This window comes from Tursiops truncatus, chromosome 14, assembly GCF_011762595.2.
Source record: "Tursiops truncatus isolate mTurTru1 chromosome 14, mTurTru1.mat.Y, whole genome shotgun sequence".
In the NCBI taxonomy this organism is placed as follows: domain Eukaryota; kingdom Metazoa; phylum Chordata; class Mammalia; order Artiodactyla; family Delphinidae; genus Tursiops; species Tursiops truncatus.
This window is the reverse complement of record NC_047047.1, coordinates 73714597-73725070: the sequence shown is the minus strand read 5'-3', so window position 1 is coordinate 73725070 and position 10474 is coordinate 73714597.

The window sequence follows — 10474 nt, the reverse complement described above, 5'->3', positions numbered from 1 at the left end:
ATGAGGGACGACAGATCCTCATCCGGGTTCTTGAGGCCTGATGCAGGGTCTCTTAGTGCCTCGGTTTCAAGGATCGTCCAACAGCATGGTACCAGGCAGGGCTCCTCCAAGGAGCTCAGGGGGTCCGGGGTAAAATGCCCTTTTGGTAGAAGACCATGAAAAAAAAAAAAGAAGACCATGTGTGTGTCCGCCAGGGGGTGGCTCATGGTCTGAAGTCAGCTCTCTAGCCCTTTCAACCCAATATGGAGGAAAAGTAGGTACGTTTGAAATCTTGCCTCTCTCTAATGCACAAAATAAAGAAGATTGAGGTCAGGGAGCATGTGATGGAGTCTTTTTATATCATAAAAATGACCAGTTCACTGTTTCTTTCAAACTGAGTAAATTTGCCCCAGATCAATGTATATTTCTCTGGGCAGATTAGGAAGAGGAGGGGACTCAAGGAGGACACTTAAACAGAGAAAGGAAGTAGAGGGTCAGGGCTTGCCTTGACCCAGCTGATTCCTGGCCTGCTTGCTCCTCCTCCCAACCCAAATTCTGCAAGAAAATCTTCCTCCCAGAAGCTCTCTCAGAGTCCCATAGTAGCCAGGACATGTGCCTCCTCAGATCCCCTACGACCCCTTGGAATGCCACAGGGACGTAAGCCCATATGCACTGCTGTGGCCGCCCTGTCCGCACTCTCATCAGCCCCTTCCTTGGGATTCCCCCAGACCTTCATAGATCTGACACCTAAAGGGTTAATGTCTGGCTGAGCAGAGGGCCTGCAGCCTCCCATCTGGAGGCACTAAGTCTAGGCCTCCTCCTGATTCGTGTTCCTAATGGGGGTATTAAATATTTTTAATATCATCCCTGTTGAGTCACTAACTGCCTTCAGTGTTGCTTCCTTCTCCCATGAGAGAAAAGAAGTTCCTGGAAGGCAGGGCCAGTGTCCCCGCCCCTCATTTCTGTCACTTTTCCCACGTACACACAGGGCTTCCTTCTGGGAGAAAGGCTTGCTGTTGCCACTGGGGTGGCAGCTGGAGGAGAGAGGGTAGGAAGAGGCTGGCAGCTGTGTGTGTGGGCGGGGGGAGGGTGAAACTTGGGCACGGGGGCTGCCCCTTTGTTGCATTAGGCACCTACATTGGCACAAGCATTCTCTGGGCAAGATGACATCTATCAAAACTTAAAATGCACTTATCCATTAACTCAGGAATTCTGCTTCAGTGAATTCACTCTTCATAAGTATTTTCACCAGTGCCCAAGGAGGCATGTCTAAATGTTCACTGATAAAGGAACAGTGAAATCAATGTGGGTATTCCCACACCATGGAATACTATACAACACTTTTTTAAATTAAGAAAATGGTATGGAACATTTTTCAAAACCTATTTTTAGGTTAAAAAAGCGATGTAAAGAATGATCTATATGTAGTATAGCCAACATTTTCTTAAAACAAAAACGTGTGTAAACATAGACTGCATATGTATATAGTAAAAAAGGTCTAGGGAAGGAAAATGGGATGGGGAAAGTGAAGGAGAACTTTAAAATTTTCTCAGTATTATTAAGTGTTTATAATTAGAATATATATATATTACTTATCTAATTTTTTAAATTAGAAGTTATTTACTCAATCAGTGAAGATGCTTTCAACCTCAACTAATAGCTTCCACTCAAGTCGCTTGAATAATAGGACATTTATTGCATGTACCTATACCTGTATTACCCACTCAACAGCAAAAACTCCACAACACTGGAACTTAAGCCCCTCCTACCCTTCGGCTCTGCCTTCTCCTCTGTGGCTCCACCTTCAAGATGGTGACAGAATGGCAGCGTTACAGCCACGCCTAGGACCAAGGCCACCTTCTCCTAGTGTCTTTCTTAGGAGTAAGGAAATAGTTCCTGAAGTTCACTCCCCACCACACACACACTTCTCTTCCCATCTCACTGACCTGAAGTGTGTCCTGTGCCTTCATGAAGGCAGCACTAGCAAGGGGAGCTTGAATACCAGTGTGGGTGTAGCTTAACCTTCTAGGGGCTTTGATTTGGGGGAGCCAATGCCACATCCACTAAATATTTCGAGTTCTTAAAGAGTATTAGACGCATGTAAGGGCATGCTTCCAGACGATGCGTTTTCAGAGTAACTTCTTGCCATTGTGAAGCATTTTAAAATACCGTTAATCGTTTTACTGTGAACCATTTCAAACATATAATAAAAAATAAGGTTCCCTTATATGTGGAATCTAAAAAAATGGTACAAATGAACTTATTTACAAAACAGAAATAGAGTCACAGATGCAGAAAACAAACTTATGGTTACCAAAGGGGGAGAGGGGTGAGGAGGGATAAACTGGGAGATTGCGATTGACATATACACACTACTATATATGGAATAGATAACTAATAAGGACCTACTGTATAACATAGGGAACTCTACTCAATACTCTGTAATGACCTATATGGGAAAAGTATCTAAAAAAGAGTGGATACGTGTATATGTACAACTGATTCACTTTGCTGTACAGCAGAAACTAACACAACATTGTAAATCAACTATACTGCAATAAAAATTTTAAAAAAAGAAAAATAATAATGTTCCTCAGAAAATTAAAAATAGAATTACCATATGATCTAGAAATTCCACTTCCGGATATATACCCAAAAGAATTAAAAGCAGGGACTAGAACAGATATTTGTACACCCACGTTCATGGCAGCATTATTCCCAATAGCCAAAAGGTGGAAGCAACCCAAGTGCCCACTGACAGATGTATGGATAAATAAAAGGTGGTATATAAGTACAAAGGAGTATTATTCAGCCCTAAAAGGGAAGGAAAATCTGGTACATGCCATAACACTGATGAACCTGGAAGATTTCCTGCTCAGTTAAATAAACCAGTCACAAAAGGACAAATACTGTATGATGCCACTTACGTGAGGTTCCTAGGGTAGCCAGACTCATAGAGACAGAGGAGAGAGTAGTGGTTGCCAGGGGTTGGAGAGAGGGGAGAATGAGGCATTATTGTTGTTGTATTTTGTTTTTTTTTCTTGGCCGTACCGTGCGGCATGTAGGATGTTAGTTCCCTGAACAGGGATCAAACCCATGCCCCCTGCGGTGGAAGCACGGAGTCTTAACCACTGGACCGCCAGGGAAGTTCCCATTTTAACCATTTTAAGTGTACAGTTCAGTGGCATTAAGCACATTCACATTGTTGTGCAACCATCACCATCTATCTACAGTATAGATCTTCTTTCATCTTCCCAAAATGAAACTCCATATCTATTAAACAATAATGCCTTGGACTTCCCTGGCGGTCCAGTGGTTAAGACTCTGAGCTTCCCTGGGACGAAGTTAGAGAGTGGCATGGACATATATACACTACCAAATGTAAAATAGCTAGCTAGTGGGAAGCAGCCGCATAGCACAGGGAGATCACCTCGGTGCTTTGCAACCACCTAGAGGGGTGGGATAGGGAGGGTGGGAGGGAGATGCAAGAGGGAGGGGGTATGGGGATATATGTATATGTATAACTGATTCACTTTGTTATAAAGTGAATATAGTTTCTGTAGTTTCTAACACACCATTGTAAAGCAATTATACTAACACACCATTGTAAAGCAATTATACTCCATGAACATGCAGGCAGACACACTTATTCAGGACCTCTGCCCAATAGGAGCCAGGCAGTGAGGCCAGGCGAGTTCAGAGGAGGCCCGTGAGATGGTGGGAGCTTCTAATGACAAGTAGGCCTTGTCTCTGCAGAGCAGAAAGGGAAGGGCCCTCCAGGCAGAGGACACAGAGTGAGCAAAGTGAGAGGGGCTGGAAAGTGCCTTGTTTTACTGGAAACCAGATCACTGCGCTTATGCTGGGAAGGTGCAGTGGGCTGGGGTCGTGGATGGCTGTGAACGCCAACGCTGGGTGGTGGTCCTGCACCCGCAGACGGTGGAGAGCCCTCTGTTGAGAAGGCAATTTTCCCACATTTCTCCTGGCCTGAGGGGGAGGGTCTGGGCCACCCTCCAGTCCTCTAGACGAGCCCTCTTTGGGGAGGAGACAGGCTAGGAGTGAGAGCTTCAACTTCCTGCCAAAGGGTCTCTTAATTTACCCATCTTGATCCATTCAATCGTTCAGTTATTCATTCATCAAACCCTTCCTTAGAAAATGGGCTTTATTGTTATTTTAAAATTTGCTGGTCGTAATAAATTCAAACAGTGTCAAAGCAAACAACAAAACTTGAAAAGTTCCTTTAGCCCACTCCTCAAGGTAACCACTGTTAAAAGTTTGTTATGAATCCTTCCAGTTTTTTTCCTATGTATACACAGTTGCATGTGTGTGTTAATATTTAGGTTAACTATATATATTGGGCCTATTTCCAAGTCAACATATATAGATCCATCCCATTTTTTAAAAATACAAGTAACCCAAGTATATATTCAGGCTATCAAAAATTCAAACAAATTCAAACGCTACGAGAAGGGCGGGGTTTATTCAGACCTTTTCCTCTGCATTTACACACATAAATGGTACTTATACAGACATCTGCAACTCGCCTTTTTGACTTAACATGTCTTAGACATGTCGGTATCTATAACCAGACTCAGTCTTGTGGCGATTCCCTGGTTTGGCTCTGTGTTGGTCTTTCACCATCTCCCTTCTGATGGGTGATGTTGTTAAGACTTTGCTATCAAAAAATGCTGCCGAATATCCTCACATGGGCTTCTTCATGCAGGGAGTCAACCTTCCTAGGATGGCAGTGGATGGGCTGCATGGAAGGAGATTCTGAGAACTCTGCTGAATTGGTCCCCCTGCAGGCTGGGCTTCCGCATCCCTTCCCAGGGCTGTTAAAATGGCATCGAACACCTGTCCTGACCCAGGTCCTGGCACAGCTCTTGGCAGGGATACAGTCTTAGGGTCCTATGATGTGGTGATTCAGGGGCCATGGGGGCCCAGAACTGAACAGGGAAGGCTTCCCAAGAGTAGAGTTTTGCCGGGCAGAGCAGCAAGTGGGAAGGTCTGTTCCAGGTGGACAAGGGCTTGCCTGCCAGGCCTGGAAGGGCCAGGGCCATCCGTGCCCTGGTGAGTATCGCTGTCCCCTTAGTGTTCAGGACCACGGAGGAGGGGAGGGGCAGAGGTGGAGCCAAGCTAAGGAGTGTGAAGGTCACTGAGGAAGGTCACAGAGGGGCAGAGACGCTTCATCCCCCTTTCTGCCCCACCCACGCCTTTCACGCCCAAGCACATGGTCAAGCCCGACCCAGGAGAGTGGGAAGGGAAAGAGGCAGGAAACTCCCGTCTGCTAAGAGCCCACAGTGAAGCAGGCCCTGTGTGAAGAGGGGTTTTCTTTTGTCCCCCCTCCCTCCTTCCTTCTTTCCTGCCCTCCTTCTTTTCTTTTGTCTAATTAATAGACTTTTTAAGAGCAGTTTTAGGTTTACAGAAAAATTGAGGAGAGAGTACAGAGAGTTCCCATATACAAGCCCCCCATAGTTTCCCCATTACTAACACCCTGCATTACTGGGCGGGGGGGGGGTTACATCTGTTACAATTGATGAACCAATATTGATACATTATTATTAACTAAAGTTCACAGTTTACATTAGGATTCATTCTTGGTGGTGTACATTCTATGAGTTCTGATAAATATATACGGTCATGGACCCACCATTATCATATCACACAGGGTAGTTTCACTGCCCTAAAAATCCCCTCTGCCCCACCTATTCATCCCTCCCCACCACACAACCCCTAGTAAACCCTGAGCTTCTTACTGTCTCCATAGATTGAGCTTTTCTAGAATGTCATATTGTTGGAATCACACAGCACGTAGCCTTTTTTTTTTCCATAGCAGCATTATTTACAGTAGCCAAGACATGGAAGCAACCTAAATGTCCATCGACAGATGAATGGACAAAGAAGATGTGGTACATCTATACAATGGAATATTACTCAAGCCACTGAAAAGCATGAAATAATGCCATTTGCAGCAACATGGATGGACCTAGAGATTATCATACTAAGTGAAGTCATGATAACACTCCTACGTGGAATCTTAAAAAATGATACAAATGAACTTATTTACAAAACAGAAACAGACTCACAGACATAGAAAACAGACTTATGGTTACCAAAGGGGAACAGGGGATAGAGGGATAAATTAGGAATTTGGGATGAACAGACATACATTACTGTATATAAAATGGATAAACAACAAAGGTCTAATGTATAGCACAGGGAACTATATTTAATATCTTGTAATAATCTATAATGGAAAAGAATATGAAAAAGAATAACTGAGTCAGTCTTTGCTGTACACCTGAGACGTTGTAAATCAACTGTACTTCAATTTTTAAAAAATTAAAAATAAAATAAAATAAAATTTTAAAAATTTGTGGTAGAACCACAAGGGATTTCTTTGTGAAATAAGGTGATCAGACACTTTATCTGATCTTCCCACTTATTCTATAATAAATGTCATAAATGAACAAAGGGATGGATGAATGAATGATGTCCATCGTGATGGATTTGGCCAATGCTTGGAGAAATGTGCACATCGAGATTGTTCTTTGGTGGGTAACTCCAAGCCTAGCCCCTTTAGCCACTCACCCACACCCAGATGAAGGCAAATATTCTCTTCCTTGTTGGAAAAGACCAGAACCCACCCCCAAGCCCACCCTAGGACAACTTGTGCACTTACCAGCATCAAATATTCTCATCCTGGCTCCACACATGACCCTGGGTTTCCACATTTTCTACCAAAGGTAGGATTCTCCCCGCACCACCCTGCCCTGCTGCTCTGGCTTGAGAATCTTTGCAGAAGAGAACCAGAATTGCCCACAAACGGCTTTGTCTTTTCTTCCCAAATCCCAGAATTGTTAGAGATTTGCCCTGGGCTACACTTGTTCGTGAAAGATTAACGAATAAGAGAAATCTCCAAAATTAACACCAAGTCACCCCATTCCGCTTTTCTCATTAGACAGCACACTTTTTTTTAGAAAATAAAGTGAATATAAAGATGAGGGTGGAAAAATTCCTCCTCTGTTTTCTGTCCCAACCCAACTGGGTCTCATCTGAAAACTCACGCGTCTCCTGGAGATACCCTTGGCCTCCTTTGTAAGTGAATTGATGCTCATACACCTGCAGAGACCTGTGTCTTTGCATTTGCTAAGGGTCTCCTATAGGCCTGGCTCTGTTCTTGCAGTTTTACTGCCTTAATTTGTTTAACCCACAATCATCTTGCAAAAAAGGGACGGTTACCGTCTGTGTTTTACCAATGAGGGCACTGAGCTCACAGCACTTTGGGACTAACTTGCGCACAGTGCTGGGAGGGGCGAGGCCAGGGCTCATGACAGGTAACCGGGCCGAATGTCGCAAACAAGGGAATGCACGAGTGCACGCGTGAAGGCCTGGATGCACACACGGCAGCCGCCGGCTGAGTGCCCGCGCACACCAGGTGATGAGAATCCACGAAAGGCGCCACGGGCCCTGCATCCCACCTCAAGTCCTGGATGTCACAGCTGCTGCTTCTCCTGGAGCCGCTGGGATGTTGTGAGGTCTGCTGAACTCTGCCTCCACAAAAACCCAGCGCTCACAGGGACATCCTGATGCCATCCAGGCGTCTGAACGCCCTGATCCCCTGGAGCAGCCAGTGCCCGTCGAGCGCATCCACTCTCCAACGTTCCGGAAAGGGAAGCCAAATTCGGTTGTGAATGATGTGGGCTTTGTCGTGTGGACCTTCGTGGTTTTCTAGCTTACTTTCCACTCAATGAAGGAGCCGGGGCACCGGTGCGTTGCCCCTTGCTCACGGCCGTCTCCGCAGAACCATGGTAGATGTTTAGTGCAAAGCTTTTCTCCCCCTTTCTGCTTCGTCCGGTGTCACTGGCTCACACAGTGCCGCACGCAGAGGACGTAGCCTTTTCATATTGGCTTCTTTCACCAAGTAACATGCATTTCAGGTTCCTCCCTGTCTTTTCATAACTTGATGGCTCATTTCTCTTTATCTCAATAATATTCCATTGTCTGGATGCATTCATTTGTGTATCCATTCACCTACTGAAGGATATCTTTGTTGCTTCCAAGTTTTAGCAATTATGAGGTCAAGCTGCTATCAACATCTGTGTGCAGTTTTTTGCATGGACATAAATTTTCAGCTCATTTGGGTAAATACTTAGGAGCACCATTGCTGGGTCATGTGGTAAGACTTTATTTTCATAATAACAAATACAGTCACATAATAAAAAAATCATAAAAAAATCGAACAATACTATATATAACATGAAGGTTGCACCTTGGCCCCAGCCCTAATCCTGTGCTTACCTTATTTTACAAATGAGGAAAGCGTGTCCCTGGGATGTAAGTGACTTGTTCTGGAGTCCACACCAGTAAGCTGTGGAACAAACATTGCCCTGCAGACCGTTGGAAGAGAGTCAAGGGTGCTGACCTGACTGCAGGTGTGAGGGTGATGGAGGTGGGGGGCTTTGCTTACCCCCTTCCCCTCCCCTTCAGAACCCAGTCATCACAAAGTGAGAAAACCAGGCTATGGGAAGAGGCCTCCGTGTGTGGCTGACAGCTGGCAGCTGGCGTCAACTGCCAGACATGTGAGAGAATTCACTGTCTTATGATTCTAGCCCCCAGCCTTCAGCCTGCCCCAGCTGACCAAATGCAGCAGACATGCTGCCCTGCTGATTCTGGTCCACACGGCTAATCTATGAGTGCTTTTTTTTTTTTTTTGGCTGCACCACTCAGCTTGTGGGAACTTAGTTCCCTGACCAGGGATTGAACCGGGCCCTGGCTGTGAAAGCGTGGAGTCCTAACCACTGGACCACCAGGGAATTCCCCAACTAATCTACGAATTAAAAAAAAGAAGAAGAAGAAGAAGGAGGATTGCTGTCGTTTTAAGCTGCTGGATTTGGGGGTGGTTTATTTCATAGCAAAAATAGAGCAAAATGTATTAGAATATGACGAATATTGCAGGCTCATCTTGGGCACTTCCTACCCTAGACCTGTAATTAGCCAATGAGAAATGGCACTTGAAGGACATAGTCTGAACTCTTTGGGTGAATTGAATTTATAGATTAATTTGAGGGAAAATAACAATTTGCAACATCAAATCTTCTTATCCAGGAATATGCTGTCGCTATTTTCATCCATTCCTCTTTACCATCTTTCAATGAAAATTATTTTCTTCACATTGAAAATTTCTTATTTGCTTTTTTCATGGTTACTTCAGAGCTTTAGGTACTATCATGAATTTTTTAAAAATTTAGCTCTTTTTGGTGGATAGAAAAGCTATAGCTATTACTAGTTGTTGTATATTAATCTTGTATCTGGCCAACTGCTTGAACTCTTAATAGTTCTAAAACTTTTTCAGTTGATTCTCTTGGATTTTTTTAGGTAAACCATTCTATCATTTTTTTCCTTTCTAAAACTTATACTTCTTACGCTTTTCTTTCTTTCTTTCTTTCTTTTTTATTTTAAATATTTACTTATTTGGCTGTGCCGGGTCTTAGTTGCAGCATGCAGGATCTTTAGTTGCGGCATGTGGAATCTAGTTCCCTGACCAGGGATCAAACCCAGGCCCCCTGCATTGGGTGCACAGAGTCTTAACTACTGGACCACCAGGGAAGTCCCTCTAATGCTTTTCTTAAAGCATTGTCTAGGGCCCCCTGCTTTATGTTGAATAACGGTGGAGATTGTGGACATCCTTATTTGCTTCTGTCTTTAATGGGATTACTTCTAATGTTTCAACATTAAGCTTGCTGTTTGCTTTATTTATTTATAATACAAACACCAAGCCATTTTATTTTATTTTTTAAATTTATTAATTAATTATATTTTGGCTGCATTGGGTCTTCACTGCTGCATGCGGGCTTTCTCTAGTTGCAGTGAGCAGGGGCTACTCTTCATTGCAGTGCACAGGCTTCTCATTGCGGTGGCGTCTCTTGTTGCGGAGCACAGGCACTAGGCACACGGGCTTCAGTAGTTGTGGCACACGGGCTCAGTAGTTGTGGCGCACAGGCTTAGTTGCTCCAGGCATTTGGGATCTTCCTGGACCAGGGCTCGAACCTGTGTCCCCTGCATTGGCAGACGGATTCTTAACCACTGTGTCACCAGGGAAGCCCCGCTATTTGCTTTAAATTTTTGATAGATACTACTTTTTAGGTTAAGGAAGTTTCTCAACATTGTTAGCTTGTTATGAGTTTTTATCAGCAATGGGTATTGAGCTAGACACCTGAAACTAACACAACATTGTAAATCAACTATACTTCAATAAAAACTTTAAAAAAAGAAATGGGTATTGAAATTTATCAGTTGCTTTTCTTACTGTTTGATATGATTTGTTTTCCCTTATGTATTAATGTACTAAATTACATTAATACAATTTCTAATGTTCAACTATCCTGAATTCCTGTGATAAAATTCTGTGTGGTCATGAAATATGACTGCTGGATGTGACTGGTTTACGTATTACCTAAGAGTTTTGTATCTATACACGTAAATGAAAATAGCCCAC